This window comes from Muscardinus avellanarius (genome assembly GCF_963383645.1).
Source record: "Muscardinus avellanarius genome assembly, chromosome: X".
NCBI classification, from domain to species: Eukaryota; Metazoa; Chordata; class Mammalia; order Rodentia; family Gliridae; genus Muscardinus; species Muscardinus avellanarius.
Genome location: NC_137792.1, coordinates 89,412,584 through 89,420,151, shown reverse-complemented (window position 1 = coordinate 89,420,151; position 7,568 = coordinate 89,412,584).

Sequence of the window (7,568 nt, the reverse complement as noted above, 5' to 3'; positions counted from 1 at the left end):
TCCTTCTAGTTTTCCCTCCATACTTGATTTATTTTAGGCCTTATAATACAATTGATGCTTTGATGCCTTGACATCAATTTAAATCTTGATGACTGATGAAAGTAAGAGGCAGCAGGGGAGATACATTTCTATTAAATGAAGCAGTCATTGGACCAGGAGGGACAGGACTACATAGTGAGATGATTGTTAGTGGTGTCCTCCCTTATGGCCAACAAGGACATTTGAGGGAACTGTGCATTGGCGTAAAGAGGGCATGTCCCAAGAGGTCATAAATTTAGTCTAATAAATGTTTGTGGCAATGGTGACACCCCGCATGCTGTTCATGTGACATTTTGGAACTTAAATAGGAATTATTTTAGTAGTCCATTATGCTTCCATTAAATTAGCTGCCTGGTATTTATAGGGTAGGAGGAAATTCATTGAACACCTTCAATGTTCATTGCGCCAGAATTATATATTCTGAAAACTGAAATGAATACCTTGGTTACTATCAGTAATGGTAACCCCAAGGGGGATACAGTGTCCTGGTGAGCTCTTTTAATGAGGCTTCAGTGCATGTGGACACAGCTATATTTTGATTTATAACTTGGATATCCATGGGGTAAAATTTCCCAGAATTCTTTACCTCATAAGAGCCAATTATTAGACAATGGCCTATGAGTTTGTAGAGATATCCAGATGGGGATATTTGCTGGCCAGGACATTTGTTGCCACCATGACTACATGACATATGGCCAAATGTATTGATTTCTAAGTCTCATTCTTTACCAGGGATATATTGGTTGAAGGATGAAAAGTGGTGATTTTCCTCAGATCCTTCATGAGTTATGATGGTGATTTCAATTGTAACATGTATAAACATTATTATTGTTTACTCAATTGAACCCAAGGGGCTGTGCAAGTAGCCTATGGGTTTTGAAAAAAATGACCTCCTCCAGAATCATGGTTTCTGGCAAAGGAATAAAGACATGAGAAGCCACCTCCTCCTGCAAGTAGCAAGCCCCAGATGATCCAGGTTTGGTATGATACTGTAGCAAAAAGTCCTTAGTAATTATGTTGAGCTTCTGGGATGCTGCTTCTATAACCCTAGGCAATATGTAGAGATGGATTCATAGAATCCTAGGCTCATGATCTATGAGAGTGTCTACTTCCAGGGAAGTCCAATATGGGGCCCCAAATCTCCATTCTAGTGGTAAATAGTACAGCACTAAAAAAGTCAATTTATTGCTTTGGATGCCCAGAGGAAATTTACAATCATCATAAATAGTCCAGAGACAGGAAGCATGAGAACAGATTGCTAAAGCCCTGACAGTGAAGTTATCTCTGAACACACTTCCAGGGACACCTACTGATATCAATTTTGACAGATTTTGCACTTTCTATTGGAGTGGACCTTTGAGATTAAGTACAATTATAAATGAGAAAAATGTTGCCTCAGGAATCCAAAAAGGACTAAGATGTATTGGACTTGTATTAACATTTTTTTGTGCTGAAAGTTCAATAGGTGTTTCATGACAGGATCAGGATGAATCACCGCTTGGATTCCCAAATAATTTTCAGTGATTTAACAGAAGTGGTGGGACCTGGCAGTATGTGTGAATCAATGATAATTTCCATTTTGCAAGTGCCTTTGTAAGTATTGATATGTTTTTAGTGAGTTTGAGTATGTGAAATAAATTTCCATCTATGAGGATAAAATTAAAATAATGCTATTTCTATGGTCTTGAAGAAAGTTGGATGCAGTTAATATCCCCCTTGCAAGGACAATGTACAATAGCACAGCTTCTGAAGTATGTATACTATGGGTAGCCTGGTAATGATATGTTCTAGCCTTTCAAGGTGAGAGAAAAACTATAATGAGGCTTTTAAAACAGACATTAAGCAAAACCTATTAGTTAAATCTGTTTTAGCAAAATATTTCTTACTTGCTAATAGGACTAAGTCAGTGATTTGAGTATTACTGGGTACTGAGTATGAGGACCAAACAGATGGGACCATGACATAAAATTTTCAGTGGTATTTCATGATACAACATTTATTCTGAATAGTTTTATTGGCTGGAAGGAAATGGAAACCTTCTGCTCAAGGATAAACAGATATGGTACACAGTTCCTGTGATAAGAAAGGTTATTTGACTAGGATACTTATTATGCCAGGGCATGGTGCGAAGAGAACTTGAAGTTAGCCTATTTGATGTTTTTTAAGTCTTCCCCAGATATCAAGGCACATCTCATATGGAAGTTTAATTTTAGACCTTATACCATCCTTAACAAGATGGTGGATATAGTATTTTATATATCATATAAATTTCTTGTCCTAATCATAAAGGAATTTGTATTTCTCAATCCATTCTAGTGTAGTTATGCATATTTTTCTTAGTATCATTTCAGGCTGAAACATATACTCTCAGTTATCCTTTATTTATTTGGTACTGGTGAATGAATTCAGGGGCATTCTACCTCTGAGCTACACCTCAGCCATATTTATTTTTTATTTTGAAAGACGGTCACCTTAAGTTGCTGAGGGCCTCACTAGATTACAGATGGTGGCCTCTAACTTGTGATTCTTCTTTCCCAAACTCCCAAGTACTGGGGTCACAAGCATGTGCCACCATACCAGCCTCTCTTTCCGCTATTCTTATACAGGTTCCACCTCCACTGGTAGTTCCAGAATTGCTATATAGAAGATACTTGTGATGATAAGCTTTTTTTAAGGTTTCTGAAAGTTTCATCTGTACTGGGGTAACCTTATATATAGGGCAACCTGGATATTTAGGATCCTTGTCATAGAGATATAGTAATATTCATACCAGGTTTATAAATTCCCAGGCTATGTGATATCTTACCACTAAATATGGCTGATAGTGTTGGCTCTGAGAGATGTCCGAATGCTCCTTTGAGCTATCATTACTCTTCTAAATATAGTATGTCTCTTATAATTTACTCTACTAAGAAAAATGGAAGGCCAGGCATGGTAGCATATGCTTGTAAACCCAGCATTCGGAAGGTGGAAACCTGAGGATCACAGTTCCAGGACAGCCTCAGCTACTTAGTGAGGCCCTTCACAACTCAGTGAGAACCTGTTTCACAAAATAAAACTACTAAAATAAAATAGGACTGGGGTTGTAGCTCAGAGGTACAATGCTCCTGGTTCCCATCCATGGTACCACAAAAAAAAAGAAAAGAAAAAATGAAGCAAAAACGCATGCAGTTTATAATTTCACAGAAATTCAACTGATTATTGGCATACAATTATATATTTTATTGGTGCAATGCACATCATAGTTCAACTCAAAGTGACCCATTCATATATGCACATGACATTGTGTGTTTCTCTCAATTATTTTTTAAGTGGAAAAGCAATATTCAAGTCTCAGAAAAAATAAAAAAGTTAAGCAACTTGCCCAAGATCATAGAGTGGGGGAATTTGAATTGCTTTATTTCTAAAGACAGGGTTTTTCAGCTATATAACACTCTCCACACAGTAAGTACATTGTGGGAAAAAAAAACAGGCCAGACTTGATACATTTCCTTGAGACAAAAAGACCAGTCAGAAGAAATACAAGATTGAAATTATGGGTTAGTTTTTATTTTCTTTTTTATAATGTCTTTTTTTGTGTGCCTTGCATGAAGGATAAGACCAAGAAAGCCCCTTTGTCTGTTCATTAACTTATTAGCATCAATAGAAACCACTTTGATCATGACTAGCCAGCCTTTCTCTTATTACTTTATTGTGTCAAAAGTAGCATGATACTAAAAGTAAAGAAGAAAGAAAAATCTGAATAGATGTTTCTTAAAGATGTGCTAGTGTTGAGGTTGTTTTTTTATACTGACAGTAACAGTAATTCCTCCACTAACTCCAAATACATATTTTCAGACACATCCATGTGGACCCTGCTATGTACTGTTCAGTGCCCTTTCTAAAACCAAAGTACATCAGTAAATACCTATTGCTAGACTAAATTAAGTCAGGTTATAGCAAGGAGTATATATTTTTGTTTTGTTGTGTTGCGTTTGTGGGTCTAAGGATGGAATGCAGGGGCATTCGATCTCCAAGCTACACCCCCTGCTTTATTTTGTATTCCTTATTTTGAAATAGATCTCACTAAGTTGCAGAGGGCCTTACTAAGTAGCTGAGGCTGTCCGTGAACCGAGATCCTCGGGTCTCAGCCTCCTGAATGCTGGGATTACAAGCGTGCACCACCACTCCCAGCTCATATTTTTTAATTGTATGGATCTTCCCTTCCTACTGTCAGATCTTTTTTAAATTACCAGATTCATCATTTTCATATAGATTAGCAAATAATCAAACAGACCTCAAAATCATGCTAAAATTTCTGATTAGCTGAAGAAAGGTTATGTGCAATTTTATCACCCCTAAAACATATTCAAAGTAAATCACTAATTTAAATCACTGGAGAACATCACTCTCTGAAAGTAAAATCAAATGGTTTTCCAAATCACTATTTTGTCTAAACACTACTTATGGATATACACAGCATTTTTCTAGAAGAGATGAGACATGCCTATTTGTTATAGTCACTGTGACTATATAAAATGACAAATTCTCTCAGAGACCTATTTTTTCTAGTCTTTGTTAATATATGAAATATTTACAAAAAATCTAACCTAGCATTTTATATTACCATTTACCTAAAGTATAATTAAATTCTGGGCTTTATAGGTAATAGAACTCCTTAAAGGATTAGAATGAATTATATAAATATGATAAATATTATGTTAACATGATAGTAGCTTTCAAAAAGGAAATATAAGAGATTTGAAAAAGTTTAAATAATTCTGTGTATTTGTTTCTTAAAAAAAACAGGCTATAGAAAAAGATAGGTTTCTATTCCAAGGTTAATATGCAACATTTTAGTAGTGATAAAATAATATTTCCTTGCTGGCATGCTTAATCTGTGATATAGTCTTTCAAAAATAGATAATGATGTCAGACAAGTCTATTCAGACAATATAGACACTAGAGTAGCATAGTGCATATTAAATATCTTACCAATAGTTATGAATCATGTCTATGATTTTTAAAGCAAAATAAATGCCTTCAATACATGATTCAAGGTAAACTCAATCTTGTATATTTTTAGAAACTAGTTTTCATCAGAATAAGAATGATCACTTCATTTTCTGAATTTAATTATATGTTAAAATATACAGCATTCTCTTCTAAGGAATCAGGGCTGCAAATGTGCAGACTTAATCGTTACATTTTAATATACTCCATTGAGAAATAAGAAATAATTTTTTGGTGGTACTGTGGATAGAACCTAGAGGCCTTCTGCCTCCGGGCTACACTCTCAGACCTATTATTTGGAAACAGGGTCTCTTAAGCCAGCTGAGGCTGGCTTCAAACGTGCGTTATCTTCCTGTCTCAGCCTCCCAAGTGCAGGGATTACAAGCGTGCACCACCACGCCCAGCAGAAATAATTTATTATCTCACACTTATCTTTCTGGGGGAAAATTTTTGATCTTTAACAATTAAAGGCCTCAGTACATAATTATTATATCATTAGGTAAGGATATTTTTAGTAGTTTATCCCAAATACCAAGGAAAATTGAGATCATACCAGTTTATTTTACAAGCCAATATAGAATGTATACTACATCTGTATAATTATCTAGTCCCCACTCCCTCATAGTCAAACTCTAAGAAATATTGACTCAGAAAATAACTAAATAATAAATGCACATTTTTTTTGGTGGTATTGGAGGTAGAACACAGAGACTTTCTACCTCTGGGCTATACTCCCAGACCTATCTTATATTTTATTTGGAAACAGGGTCTCACTAAGTTGCTGAAAGCCTCATTAAGTATCTGAGGCTGGCTTCAAACCTGTATGATCCTCCTGTCTCAGCCTCCCAGTTGGTGGGATTACAAGCACGCACCACCACGCCTGGCTAAATACACATTTTTCACACCAAACTAAATCAGATGCACTTCATTTTTGGCATTTCTTTATAGGAACCAAATCAACATATTATAACTAATTGTTTTTTTAGAATATGCTAAGGCATTTTACTCTCATTATGTTATTTAATGTAAATAACATTACTGGGAGTTCGTGATGCCTGTTATTTTATGCCATCTCATAAGTCTCTCTTATTCTTTCATCAAGTAAATAGATTTTTCTCAATTTGTCCCAGATTTAATTTAGTCTGTGTTTATTTCAGTCTAAGTTTTAGTTAGAAACAGTGAAACTGGACTAGTTATTAAACTACCTAGTTATTACTTAGCAGCTATGGTAAAGATATTCCATTTATTGTTAAATGTTTGGAAGAGAAAAGTACAGTAAGCCTTTATTAGTCCTACATAGTGTAAAAGGCATTTTTATCCATGTGAACACTAAGATTAATTATTCAGACAATAAAATTTTTAAATGAAAAAAATACAAGAAAGACAATGAATAGATAAATGCTGAAAAAAACCTTAGCAAAGATAATTTTATAGCATGGTATGATGTGAACATGCTAGGCTCCAAAAGGATTTTTCATACAACATGGAGTAGAGCTGGATGCTTATGACTAGACAAGATCAAGAAAATGTGGAAGGAGACCATGGGAAGAGAGAATAGAGAGAATTGTTCAAGAAAAAACTCAAGTGTTGTTTCTGGTCAGTATTGCTGGTGCACCTGATTGGACCAGAAATAATTTTCCCAGAAAGAAGATGGTATAGTGGAAAGATTACAGGTGTTTGTCATCAAACAGATGAAGGTGTGAACTTTGACTCCACCACACCTAGCAGCATGACTCGGAGGAAGTTATTTAATTTTTTCCATCCTATCTCCTCATCTATTGAACAGTTGACAATGTCTTCTCAGAAGTATATGAGGACCATATGAAACAGCATATGCACAGCCATGAGTGCATTGCACAATACACAGTAATCCTCCCACAAAAGTACCAGATACTTCCTTTGAATTCATAAAGTTTGCCTTACTATAGTATGGAAATAGATTCGGTAAAAACTGGCTTTATTTGCAATTTGTTACTGGACCTCATGCAAGTGGTTCACCTTTAATCGACTCTTATGTTCTCAAAGAGGTAAAATCACATTGTTTTTAAGAGGCTTCCAAAATCTTCTAATCTCTAATTCCTCTACAAAAGGAAATTCTAATAGATGCAACATTTATTAGACATAGTTTATTTGTCACAGCAAAAACTAAGCTCTAAAGTGAACCACATTGGTAAATTTGAATATTTTTTAAAATGTTAAACTATTGCAATCCACAAATGTTCACTGGAATTTATAACCAATTTTTAAAAGCTTAATTTTTCTTAAAAGCATGGACCTCTTAGCCTAGTTAGAAAAAAAACATGTTAATTATCATGACTGTTGTTACATAAATATATTTTCAGTTCATGTTTTATTGCAGCATATCTGCATAAGATATAAATATGAAAAAATATACTTGATCACATTTTTTTCATTTTATAGGTATGTAACTAAACTTGGATGCAAACAATTAAATATATTAAACAATGCTCACCTATGAGGGGCAAAGCCAGAATAGAATATAGTTTTTTGATGCCTTAAATTCAATGTTTTCCTGC